Raw genomic sequence first — 14839 nt, forward strand, 5'->3', positions numbered from 1 at the left:
AACAGAATTAAATTATTCAAGAGAAGTAATATTCTTGGAACAGTAATCAGACAAAAATTTCTCCTAAATGTCCTTGTAATGAAGACACCATGTGATGTAAGAAAATTGTCCTGAATGTTATTCTTAAAAAATAAACAATGAGTTTGCTAGAGGTGTTAATTTCAATAAAGCTTAATATGTTAAACTAATAATATCTTTAGATGAAAAGGGAGCTCTAAAATAAGGTGACCGAAAGTAACCTCACAGGGTGATCTGATAAATTCCTAACTAGGCAGGTCCTGGTGGGTAGTCTCACCCCAGGCATTTAATTTCTTTAGTAAAAGGCTTATCTTTGCCTTAAGCCAGCTCTGTCCATTGTTCCTGTGCATACAGGTTAACACACCTTTGAAATGCAAGAGTAATCCTCTTTTTCAGACCCTTCGGAGGTAAACCTCCCTCAAGGGAGTACATAATACTGTGAACTATAATCTTTCTTATGTTCCTTTCTTAACCCAAATGTATAAAAGAAACTGCAAAAATATTCTCTGGAGTATTTTCTCAGTCTGTTGAGATTTTGCTTCCAGGTGCATCCTCTGTTTGGATCAAATAAACTCATAAAATTTTTCTACAGGTTTTGACATTTCTCACATTGACACAGCACACCAAGTATAGTGCAGAACAAATAGCTCTGTGGGAGGCCATTTAAATATAAATCACTCGCCAGCTCTCTGCTGATCTAATTTCACTTGGTTTTATACTTTTGTCAGACACTCATTATCTTCCCCTCATGTTATACTGTCTTTTTTCACTGTCTATCCACCTGGATGTCTTTAATTTCCATAAACACTTTTGGTTGAGTTTGGTAACTGATCATACAATAATCTTTCTTCAGATGTGACTCCAACCACTTGCCTAAAATCAATTTACTCAGAGATTTTTTCCCAGCTATGTTAATCCAATTAAAAAGGAAAACTTGTATGTACCATAGATGAAGGACTTCTTGTCCAAACTTTAGTCAGATTCCTCTCAATCTTCTCTTTAACTAGGCCTCCTCTTTGACTTCCTCCCTCATCTTTGTACTGTCCAGTTTTAGCAAGAATCTTGTTAAATTGGTTTAGCCAGAATCCACACCCTCGATATCCCATAACCCTTGATATCTGACAAAATTCCTCATCCCACCAACATTTCCAGGTAATAGTGTTGCAGGAAGCAACACCCAATAGAGGAATTGGGATGCTAGGACAACTTTGTTAGAGGAAAGAGAATTTATTGCCCGTGGGGAGCGTGGGACATTCAACAAACCCAAAGAACAATCTCCCCTTGGTTAGATTTATTACAGTTTATATACTTCTGCAGTGTCCATACAAGGGGCATGTGATTCTTTTGTCTGAGGCTTCACATGTTCCTCCTTACTCAGGATGGGGAGAGGGAGCTTCAGTTAGGCGGCTGCAAGGGGTTAGGAATTTCCAGACCACTAGTCTTACAGGTCATTTGTCTTGCGATATTGGCGTTATCAGCACTGACATATGATTCTTGAACAGAGAGAACACAGAGATGAGACATTGAGGCTATAAGTAGGAAGCAACACTTATTAATGCCAGCACCTGCTCAGAGGATTCCTATCCAAAGACTGAGCTCCAATTGTAACATAACAAGCAGTTTTACACAGTCTTGTTATTCCTACACAGCTACAGAAATAAGCAAGAAGTTAGTTGGTTGGCAAGCCATGAATCAACAGATGTGAGCTAGAGAATCCTTGAGGTGGGGGAGGTAGTTATGGAAAACATGTTAGCTGGAAAGTACTGGGCAGAATGGTGGGGAGAGAGCAGTTTTAACCGGCTGAGTCAGTCATTTCTGCAGGCCCTTTCCTTCGCATTTTTTCAGATGCATCCTCTACTCTCTCAATATCTTACTGCCCTTGCCTTCATCAAGAATTGTTAGGTCACCTCAGCAAATAATTGCTCCTTAGTAATTTTTCATTCACTGACCTTCCCCACACTTATTCTTTGACTATGAATCCCCACTTTGCCTAGAATTTAGAATTGAGCCCAGTTTCATACTGAGGTCTCTTTTCCTTGAAAATTTATTTTCCCTTTTCAAGTGCATTTACCTCATTTTTGAAAGTAGATTATAATCATTCACAAGAATAAACATTAATAACTTTCTTATTGATTGGCTAGAGAAAAATCTGCATTCCTTGAAAATCAACGACACACCTCTCAGGAAAAATTCCTTCCAATTATCATGACTTTGGTTTTTCAAACATCTTTGTAAAGGTTTTCAAGAGTCTCCTTCTACGACCAATATTACTGTTATTACTAACAATAATAGCATTTTAACAACACTTGCATCGAATAATGGCAAATATCAGCACTATACCAAGAACTCTGAATGCATTATCACCTTTAATACTTCAATAACTGTCAGTTTGTTATTTTTATTCCATTTGTAATGCACTGCTTTATAACTATACAATCTATCTAGAAAGAAATTGGCATCAAAATCTATTACTCCAATTAACTATATGTTAACCTATTATTTTCTATTTGACTAGCATAAAGCTAAAATATCCTCAATGTTTATCTACTTTCATGTACATTCTTTATTTTGTCTGAAGGGGAAATAAATCATAGCTGGTAATGAAAACCATAGAAACTGATTTATTTTCTCCTTTCCTTCCTTCCTCCCTACCTCCATACTTTCTCTATTCCTTCTTTCATTTCCTGCTTTTGAGGAAAAATCATGCTATCTCATTACTCACAAAAAAATTATTTAAGTAAAATCTCAAGGCTGTATAATATTTCAGGACTATTTTGAATCACAGTCAGTTGAGACACTTTTTTCTCTGTTCTATTTGGCATAAGATTCTACACAGGCAATTTGAAAACTAATCATGTAACAAAGAGCTCATGAGATTTACATTATTTTTTATAGATGCCACATCCAAAAAAAATATTTCCTACTTTCTTGGTAAGTTAGTTTGAACATATCCAATTTTAGACATCGAGCATCAGCCAATTTAATGTGAGAGGAGACTGAGATACTTACAAGCAATACAAGCAATAAAAATCATTTTGCCAGATGTGTCCTGATTGACCAAAAAAGCAACATTCCATATGGGAAAAAATGTGATAGACTATGCTCAAAGTTTTGGAATCCTCACCCATTCTTCTTTTGGAAAAATGTGTTGTTGTTATTATTTAATGAACAGGCCACCTCATTTTACTGTGCTTCACTTTATTGAGTTCACAGGTACTTAAAAGAAAACTGAAGGCAAGACTCTCCACCAGCAAAAAAAATTACAACTCACTTTATTGCAATATTTGCTTTATTATGGTGGTCTGGAAACGAAACCCGCAATAGCTCCGAGGTATGCCTGCCTGTATGGTGTAGAGTTATGAAATTATTGCCCACAATTTACAAGGTGACTATATAGTTATATCACATGGGAAAATAATCCATATATTAAAATTAGAGACATGTTTACAATTCGTGAGGAATTATCTGATAATAAAAAAAGTCTCAGTTCCATGCAGCATGATATAAAAGTATATTTAACAAGCAAACAAATAAAGATGAGAAATGGAAAAGAGAAAGATTTTATAATAAAAAAAATAATGCCACATCATCATTTTTTGTGTATAACTTATTCTATTTAAACCTTTAAGATGAAAGAATAAATAATTCAGTACAGTATTAATCATCAGTGATTTCATCAAGTACATGGACTTCAAGACAGAATCTGGATCAAAAGGCAAATCACATATTAAATACAATTTGTTACTTTTTAAGATTTAATACTCATTAGTGGAGTATGTGTAAGATAGAAAAAGCCACACCTTGGTAATGTCTGTCTTCTAATCAGTATTTTGCCTCACCTAGGCTACTTTCTCTGTAATTAGATCACAAACCTTCAAAATTAAACCTTTGAAATTCCAAACATCGAATGAGGAGTTTCTCACCAGGTAGTACACAAAGGTTTTGACACCTGGCAGAATAACTGATGTGAAATGTTTTAATACATTTAGAAAAGAAAAGGAGTGAAACTAATGCTTATAAACCCTTTCTAGAAACCAAAGAAATTCTGGGTGCTCTATATATGCTCACTCATTCAACTCTTACAACAAACATAGGAAGTAACTGGTAGGATTATCATCTCCATTTTACAAATTAGGAAACTGACTCCTGGAAAGGTTAAGTAACTTTCCCAGTCACAGAGAAATGCAAATATCTGAAATCTAAATCCAGGCAGTAGTAGCCTTTAAAATCTGTGCTCTTAAATTATGAAAGAATGTCTCTTCATAATTACAGATGGCTGAACTATTTCATAAAGATAATACTCCAAATAAATGTCATTTGTTTATATGTCCAGAGGTCAAGGCAAACATCAATAGTCTATTTGTCAGAGTACAGTTATCATGTTATATTATGTTACACGGAGATCAGGCAGTGTCATCTAACTATACCTGCTGCTTGGTAATGGAGTTACATTTGCATTTAGCCTCAATATGTTAAATGGAGTAAAGCTATGACCTACGCTTAGTACAATTACACACATACACATGCACTCACACACAGCATTAAATTCAATGCTATCAAAATTGTGTTTTGGACATTGATATCACTTTCCTTGGGTATAGTAAATTTATACCTGGCCTGGGAACTGATCATTCACTATTATACAAACACCTTTAGAGAGTGTAAAAGACAACAATCTCCAACTTATTTTTTGAAACTAGTATGTCTGGTATACTAAACCTAGATAGGTACATTTCAAGAAAGAAATATAGGTCAATCTCACTCATGAATATAGATACAAAAAGTCTAAATAAATATTAGCAAACCACATCAAGTAATGTATTCAAAAGATAATGCATCATGTTCGAGTTGAGTTTATTCTAGGAAAACAAATATATCTTAGAAAAAAATATGTGTGTGTCGGTATTTTGTTGTTAATAGATAAAAAAAGAAAAATATTTAATGCAGAAAATTATTTTATTTAATTCATCACCCATTCATTATAAAAGCTCTTAGCACACTAAGAATAAGCCCTACATTCTTAACCTCATACTGGGCATCTAATTAAAACTTGTAGCAAACATTATTCTAAATGAGAGTGAGAAATAAGAATTAAGAAATTAAGTTTCCTGTGGCTGTTGTGAGAAGTTACCATAAATTGGGTTGCTTAAAACAACATATTTGTTCTTTCATAGTTCTGGAGGCCAGAAGTCTGAAATTATTATTTGTAGGCTGAAATCATGGTGTCAACAGAACAATGCTCCCTCCAGAGGCTTTGGGAACATCTGTTCCTTACCTACTCCAGCCTCTTGTGGCTGTTGACATTTCTTGATTTGTGGCTGCATCACTCTTATCTCTGCCACATTGGTCACACTGCCCTCTCTTCGTGTACATGTCAAATCTCTCTCTACTTGTCTCTTATAAGGACATTAGTAATTGCAATTAGGGCCCACATTAATAATACTCGGTCCCCCCTCCCTCATCTTTAAATCCTAACAATCTCATTTGCAAAGAATCATTTTTTCCACATAAAATTACTTTCATAGGTTACAGGAATTAGGATATGGATATGATTTGAGGTACTATTTTTCAGCCTACCACAAGAAATACATAATTATGTTAAGGAAAAAAGATTCCTAAATATCTTATTTTTATAATTAAAAATGTTATTGTTTTTCTTATTACTTTATATGTTTTAACTATTTGATCTCAACTACCACCTTCTATTGTACTTTGTTCTGGATATTCTATTAAGTAATGCAACACTGGGAAACTAAATACATTCTATAAAGATTTTAATAAAGAACCAAAACTATACCTGTGACAGCTGGTATGACTTCCCTGAAAACACCTAAGAATCTAGGGACGTATATTTAAAATTAATTGAGTTTTATAAATGTCTCAATTAAGAACAGTATGCAAAAAGCAATTACACCTTTCCAGACAAAGATCAATTAAAAAACATAATGACAACATATTCAATTACAAAACCAGTAAGATTCTTAGGAATAAATCTAATAGATATGCAAGATCTTTTCTGGAGAAAAATGTTAATATTTATTGAAAGACTTTATGAAAGTCTCTAAATAAATTTAGTTATACTATAAGAATAGACAGAAAGATTTGATACCTTAGAATGTCATTCTATAATTTATCCTTATATTAAATGTAGTTTCAATTAGAATTGCAACAGAATTAAAAAATATATATATTTAACAAGCTTATTCTAAAGTTTTGTAGAAAATTCCATGAACCAAGAATAGCTAGGACATCCTTAATAAAAAAGAATAAGATACCAAATATCAAGACTTATTATAAAGTCATATTAATCAAAACTGCATAATATTTGTGCAGGAAAAAAGGAATAAATGAGAACAAAAAGAGAAATATTTTATTATAGATATTTGACAGTATTAGGAGAGGTCATTGCAGACTATTTGATACGCTGCTTACAGAGCTGCTTATCTTAGTTTAAAAAATAAAATTAGATCACTAATTTACATCATACACAGAAATTATTTCAATACATATGAATTATTTAAATGTGAAAGTAAAACTTCAAAACTTTTAGAAGATATTTGAGAGACTATCTAATATTAGAATAGGGCAGCATTTCTTAAAATACAAAATAGTAAATAAATGAGAGACTGTTAAATTCAAATATATATAATAAATGTTTGTTCATTAGAAGATACCATAAAAGGGTGAAAAGGCAACCCAGAAACTGGATATTATCTGCAAAGAATAAAAAAATGGCTAATGGATAGAAAAAATGGTTAATATATAAAATTATATATATTAATAATAAATTGAAATTAAGATCTCAATAGGAGTCTACTTTATACCCATTTTGTCAGAAAAGGTGAAATGTTTGGTAATACTAAATGTCAAGAATTTGACATGAGAAAATTTTAAAACTGCTATTTGAAATTGATATTATTGCAATCATTTCAGGTAGAAAACGATGTTATCCTAGAAAGCTGAATATTCCCAACCCCATGACCCAACAAGTACAATCCAAGAAAGAACGTTGGAATTTTTTCGACATTAGGAGGATTCAGCCATTATTATTTGTCATCAAAATAACAGAAATAACCTGTATTCTAGACAGCATCATCTTTTCCCATCCACTCTCAATCTTAGCACTCATTTTATTTTAATGTAAACCTAATCACTTCACTACCTTGCCTAAAACTTTTTAATGGTGCTTTGGATAAAGTAAAAATGACTTAAAAGGTCTGCATTTCATGCATAGCCACCTACCTATACTTCTAATGTTATCGGGTACCAAACTTGCTCTTCACAATTTAACCACATATTTCTTATTTTATTTTATTTAACGTACCAAACTCACTCCTACCTTAGGATCATAATATAACATACTTACCCATTATTCCCAGAAAGCAGATTGGATGTCCTACTCCTAGGAAGATTTACCTTCAGATCCCTAGTATCTCCCTATCTTTCGCACTCAATGAATTACCTTTATCTTTTCCATCATAGCATTTGTCTATTGCTATTGTTATTGGATGATTCTCTGTGGATTTTGTTTATCTCAAAACACTAAGCTTGCTTACAGATCATGCCTTAATTTTCACTATACATACACATATTAGAGCACAATGTTCTACATTGAACGGGCATAAATGCTAGTTAAATTAATAAATGTCAATATTATGAAAGATTCAATAAAATGAACACTCCTCTGCTACTATAGAATCTTGTACCTATTAGACAGTAAAAATCCATTTGTTTAACTGAATTAAAAAACAAAACAAAACAAAACTATTCATTGTTAGCACTGAATTTAACTATTCCAATGAATGATAGGCAAAAAAGCTTAGTTTAATTTGGTCAGCATATATCTATTGAGTGTCTACTATGCCCAAAGCACTTTGCAAACTTCTAGGGAGTCAGTGCTAAAATAGACAGATAAACCTTGCCTACAAGCTGCTAGATCATGAGGTTGTGCTTTGAAGACTGGCAGAAAATAACATTCCCTCTATTAGGTCATTAGCCCACCAAAGCATAATTGCTCCCAGAAAGGCATTTTTGAGCTGCTTGCCTGAAACATTTAAAAGGAGGCTTTACAAAGGAGATCCCTACACTCCCTTGACAGCTTATTTCCTCCTGAGCACATTTCACAGTTAGGATGCTTTCAGGATGCTGAGGCTAATTTTTCCACACAAACTTTTCCTAAGAGATTGCTGTCCAAAGAAGTTGCAATAAAATGCAAATATATTACACTATAATAAGCTATCAGTACTTTAATGTTGATGTTATGTATTAAGTATCTTGAAAAACGTATTTTAAAACAGAATAAACAAAAACAAGCTCTGTGAAGTCAGAGCTTTTATCTGTTATATTCAATTCTATGCCTTACTGCTCAGAAAAGAACCTGGCTTGATAACTCTTTATTGAAGGAATGAAATAAACACACACAAATATTGTTCAATTATTGTAGTATGAACTATCGAAAATAAAATGTGTGTGTGTGTGTGTGTGAGTGTGAGTGTGTGTGTGTGTGTGTTAAGGCCACATGGATATTAGCACAAATGATTAACAATGAAATTCAGAATGACCTCTGAGCCCTGGAGGTGAGAGAAAAAGATTTATGGGAGAGAATGAAATTAAGTTGATTCCATAAGAGCATATAAGATTAAAACTGTTAGAAAGTAGAAAGGCATTCCAAGTAGAAAGAACAGCATGAGCAATGATGAAAAGGAAAGAAAGCAAAGGTTTACTCAGGAACGGCTAATTAGTCTGTCAGAGGTAGAGATTTCATCAGAGTAATTTTGAGAAAGTGACACCGATAAGCAAGATAAGGAATAAGCAAGACTGTAGAAATGATAGGATTCTGAAGAGCTATTGGGTAATTGGGTAAACAGCTAGTGCTGTTTAATGAATATGTAATTTGTCTCCCCAATTTAATTGTAAGTTTTGTCTGTTTTTTGTGTTTTGAGAGCAAGTATATATATTCCATGCACTTTAGATTTGACGGTTTGCATTGATATCCTTCTGTCTTGGATCCAGTGCTCATAAAACTAGCATTCATTTAATTCACTCCCCAAATATTTATTAGAAACTGCATTACACCTGGCACCACTCTGAAAACTGGTCAAATGTTTAACGTACATAGATTGTAAGGGATTATCTGTGGTCTTGGATCATGGGCAAAGCTTTATAGTTTACATAGGGTTTAGACCCTCTAATGATGGATAACTAGTTAAAGTAGCAAATCAGTTTTTTAGCCATAATAACATCTTAATATCATCACAAAACCACAATTGATCCAAATATGCCAATATCGTCTAATTTACTTTTTAAATTAAATATTTCCTTATCATGTTCCATTTGAGTCAAAAATCTAGTATAGCTGTTTGTGGCCTATCGTATTAGGTCTAAATTCTAATTCACATTCAAGCCTTCTAATATTTTATCACCTAACATGATTTCTCTCTTCAACAAGATGGGTTTCTGGTTATTTCCAATGAAGCCAAGGAACACAAACCAGGCCATAAACCTGTAAGTCCTAAAAACAGGGTCTACCCTAGGAAATCTGGGGCATTGAGTCCTTAGATGATAAAACCATACAAACCAGGCAGTCATTTTTCAGCTCAGCACCCTCTGAGATAGGAAGCAGTTGGCTCCATTTAAAAGAGTTAAAAATAGACTAACCAGCAGTTAAAATTTTCTACACAGCAAAAAGCAGTAAGGACAAGGTTTATTCTTTGATCTCTAAAAGTATGCTTCATTGAGTCTGATAATGGTGCATGACGTGAAGAATGTTAGCTATATGTACTCTAGTCTCACATTACCTGGGTTTTACTTAGTCATCAGTGTAATTTATCTAAGGGCAACTTGCTGCTAAAAAAAAAAAAAAGAAAAACTCAGCTTGAAGTCTTCTAGCTTACACAGCAGGAATCTTCTAGAAATTTTACCGCTGGTAAGGAAATTCTTATTTATAGAATCAGAGATCCTTGTTAACATTTTGACTGCATTAGCCTGGAGGCAGAAAACTTGTTTTGTTTTTTTTTCTGTTGCCAAATTGGTCCTATTTTCAAGAGGCTGGAATATATGTAAAATTAAGCATTGGTCCTAAATAAAGGAAACAAAGTAAACCAGAATGACCTAAAATTTAAATTAAATGTCTTTCTCATTGGTTTAAAAGCACTAGATGCTTTGAGGAGGTAGATATACAGGTGATGGTTGTAACTAAACCTTATCAAGATGGTGTTCTCTGGGAAGTATAGTTTGCGAGGAGTGCCCATGCTGGAATAGAGAAGGCTTGGTAATCATATTCAGGTAGATGTTGCACTGTCCAGATAAAAATTTTTACTAACTTGACAAAAGAGTATATAAATGCATGTTACAAATAAGAATGCTCATTTTTAATTACTTATGAATGAAAAAAAGCACATTTCAATACCTAATACATCTCTGACTGAATATTCCACAACAGACACTAAGTGGGTTAGTCTCAGATATTTGCTATAAGAGATCCAAGTTTACCTTAGGTCCTGCATGATATGGATGGAGAAGAAGATGGCAAAGAATAGTTGCCTTGATTAGTGAAGAACACAAAGTAAAAGCAGAGGATGTATTATATGTTATACAAGGGATGTAGAAATAAGAGAACTGAACTAAGAATGGTACTAATCATTTGGACCTAAGTCTATCATTTCCCCTTTTTACATCCATCCATTGATTAGGTTTTAGATATTAAACACAAGTTGTGAGCCAAGCACTCACTAATTTCTAACAAATTAGTGAGAAAGCTCATAATTTAGTGAGAAACAAAAATCATCTAAGCAGATAAATTACAACATAACTCTGGAAAGTGCTATTATAGTTACTAACAAAGAACAGAAGTTCTGTGGAGTTAGAGAAAGACTCTTTAAAGATTGTTTTTTTGTGCTGCGTCTTAATGAATAAGAAGGAGTTTCTTAGGAGAAAAAGAGGGGGAAGATACTCTAAGTAATCATATCAACATATGAAAAAGTTCAAGTAGCAGATAAAATTAACAACAACAACAACACTGATGTACCTATGTAAAGATGAAAGTTAATCGCAAGTTAGATGCATAAGGGGCATTGAGGAGAAATAATTTATGGCTGGATTTTGTCTATCAGAAAAGAATTTTTCTTATTTTTAATTATTTAAAATATAGACAATAGGCAATTAAAGATATTTTTAAATGAGAAATGACATGTTATCATATTTTTGTTTAAAGATGTTAACTTGGGGAGAACTGACAATGACTGAAATGGAAACCTAAAACAACAGTGTAGGCAAGACACAGTGAGGACCTTAATGAAGGGGCAGTAGATATAGAAAGAAATGGCCCAATTTGAAAGATATCCCTCAATAGCATAGTACTGATTTTGAAATGTGATACGATGGATTTTGTTAACTATTGATTTGGTTACTATCATGAAAGCTGAAATTTGTATTATATTCTCAGCACTTCACAACAGATTATTTTGTTTTTATAACAGAACTTTTTATGTTTTATTGTCACTGATCGATTCCATGTCCTTTCGTCATTCTATATAAATTGTTGCCTTCTTTTTCAAAACCCTAGAATATAGTAACTATAGTTATGTACACATTATGATAAAGAACATTAGACCCTAAACAATTTGCTAATCTTAGTATAATTCTTCAATGTTTTCAAAATTACTTTTATAGAACTTACTTCATGTGTTTCTCCTGAAAAATTGGAAAAGCATTCTGTGAAAAATACAGCACTTAAAAACTTTAGTAATTTCTCCAGTGTCACACAAGGTAGTCAAGATTCCAACACTGACATTTTTACTCGAAATGTAGAACGTATTTTTCTACACCATACTACCTACTTTTTAGATTTCTTATTGTTGTCTGTACTTTCAAACCATATTTGATTTATTTAATTTTTATAATTCCAGATCTCTATGCCTTTACTAAAGACTGATAATTTTAGTGTAACCACAAAAGATTGAAATTACTAAAATATTCGCATACTTGAAAGACACTGGATGGTAAAGTAAAGTAATAGGGGAAGGACCTAATCTTAAAATATTTACTTTTAATCTAATGAGAAAGGATCATCTGAAATGTTCTGTTTTGTAAATACTTGAAACATTTGGGTGTTTGATATATGTAAAATATAATAATAATTACTAAAAAGGTATTAGTGCTGGAAGAAGTATTTGTACTAGAAACAATGGCATGAGTCATCATTCAAAACAAAGATTATAAGCTTTATGGTTTTATTCTTGGCTTTTTATGTAAGGACATTATAGATAAATATCAATAAACCTGAAGCATTTGCATTAACTACACTTCACTGAAAGGGCAGAAATGTGTTATGCTTTGAGATATAAAATTCCTGCATGCTGCAGCATTCAGAGGACAGTGATCAGCTTAACTTAAAAACCAAACTCAATGAAATGAAATTATCTTGAATCAATTACTGCTCTATACTGATGCATGTTTACCAATGGCCAATGACTTAAGTCTCTCAAATAATTCTTAGAACCTCTAAAAATTTACTACAGAAGGCATATGACCAAGTTGGCTGGATTGCCATTCCCATGGTCCCCATTTATCTTCCATTAGATTTGCATAGTCTTCCAGAGTTTGATTTCTGTTACTTTGATTATTATAGAAAATATGAACCATACTGAGGAAAATTCCCAATGAAAACTGTGGAGTATGATCCCAAAACTCCTATTTCCTCAGATCTCTATATTTAATACAGTTGAGATATGCTAGAATTAAAATGATATAAAAACAGAAAAAAAACTTCTTTAATGTAGAAAATATTATTTCCTTATTTTTTCTTACTCAAAAATTTTTAAGTATATTCTTCAATTATTCTCTAATTATTTGCTTTCCAACAGTGTATAACCTAGTGTTATTAAATCAATCATTATACTGACCTTTTCATTAAAAAATGCAATGGCCTTGTCAACAAAATATTATCAAATCAAATTCAGCAATACATTAAAAATATCATGCACCATGATCAAGTTGGATTTATTCCTAGGATGGAAGATTGGTACAATATACACAAATCAATTAATATGATACACCACATTAAAAAATAGAAAGATAAAAACCATACGATCATATCAATAGATACAGAAAAAGCATTCAACAAAATCCAGCATTCGTTTATGATAAAAATTCTCAACAAAGTAGGAATAGAGAGAACATACCTCAACATAATAAAGGCCATATATGACAAACCTACTAACATCATACTCAATGGTCAAAGGCTAAAAGAGTTTTCCTTAAGCTCAGGAACAAGACAAGAATGCCCACTTTCACTACTTCTCTTCAGCATTATATTGGAAGTCTCAGCCACAGCAATAAGACCAGAAAAATAAATAAAAGTTATCTGAATTGGAAATTAAGAAGTAAAACTATCGCTATTTTGCTGATGACATGATACTCTATATAGAAAACCCTAAAAATTCCACCAAAAAACTGTTAGAATTGATCAATAAATTCAGTAAAGTAACAGGATATAAAATTAATATTCGGAAGTCAGTGGCATTTTTATACACAATTATGAACTTTCAGAGAGAGAAATTAAGAAAACAAACCCCTTTATAATTGCATAAAAACAATACAATACCTGGGATTCAAATTAACCAAGTAAATAAAAGATCTATTCTCAGTAAATTATGTCACTGAATAAAAGATATTGAAGATACAAATAAATAGAAGTATATACATATATACAATAGAAGTATGCTCATGGTAGAAAGAATCAACATCATTAAAATGGCCATACTACCCAAAGCAATCTGTAGATTCAATGCAATCTCTATTAAAATATCAATGGCATTTTACAGAGAGCTAGAACAAATGATCCTAAAATTTATATGGAACCATAAAAGACTCCAAATAGCTACAGCAATCTTGGAAAGAATAACAACGTTGGAGGCATCACACTACCAGATATCAAACTATATTACAAGGCTACTGTAATAAAAACAACATGATACTGGCGTAAAAACAGATACACAGATCAATGGAACAGAATAGAGAGCCCAGAAATAAATCCACATCTATACACTCAATATATGACAAAGGAAGCAAGAATATACAATGGGGTAAAGACAGTCTCTTCAATAAATTGTGCTGGGAAAATTGGCCACATACATGCAAAACAAGAAATTGGACCACCTTCTTACAATGTACACAAGAATAGACTTGAAATGGATTAAAAACTTAAGTGTAAGACCCCAAACCATAAAACTTCTAGAATATTCCATATATATTTTAGGATTATTTGTTCCAGCTCTCTGAAAAATGCCATTAGTATTTTGATAGAGATCATATTGAATCTATAGATTGCTTTGGGTAATATTAAATATTGACCAAACGATGAGTTCGCCACGGTATACCCATAAACGTAATTATGCTGAAAACTGGACATCGCGTCAGATTGCGATGGAAAGTGGATGAATATGAAAAAAAAAGTTGTTGAAAAAAAAAAAATGGTTGTTAAAAAAGTCGTTGTTGAAAAAAGTTGTTGTTGTTTGTTGTTGTTGTTTGAAAAGGAAAAGGTTGTTGCCGGAAAAGGAAAAAAAAAAAAAAAGGTTGGCGCCGAAAAAAAACTTGTTGTTGGAAAAGGAAGAAAGGAAAAGGAAGAAAAGGAAAAGAAAGAAGCGGTTGTTGAAAAAACGGTTAGAAAGCGGTTGTTGAAAGGAAGGTTACGGTTGTTTGGAAAAGTTGTTGTTGAAAAGGAAAAAGGCGTTGTTTGAAAGGAAAGAAAGAAAGGAAAGAAAGGAAAGAAAGAAGGAAAGAAAGGAAAGAAAGAAAGGAAGAAAGGAAAGAAAGAAAGAAA

This window comes from Pteropus medius, unplaced genomic scaffold, assembly GCF_902729225.1.
Source record: "Pteropus medius unplaced genomic scaffold, Ma_sr-lr_union100, whole genome shotgun sequence".
Classification (NCBI taxonomy): domain Eukaryota; kingdom Metazoa; phylum Chordata; class Mammalia; order Chiroptera; family Pteropodidae; genus Pteropus; species Pteropus medius.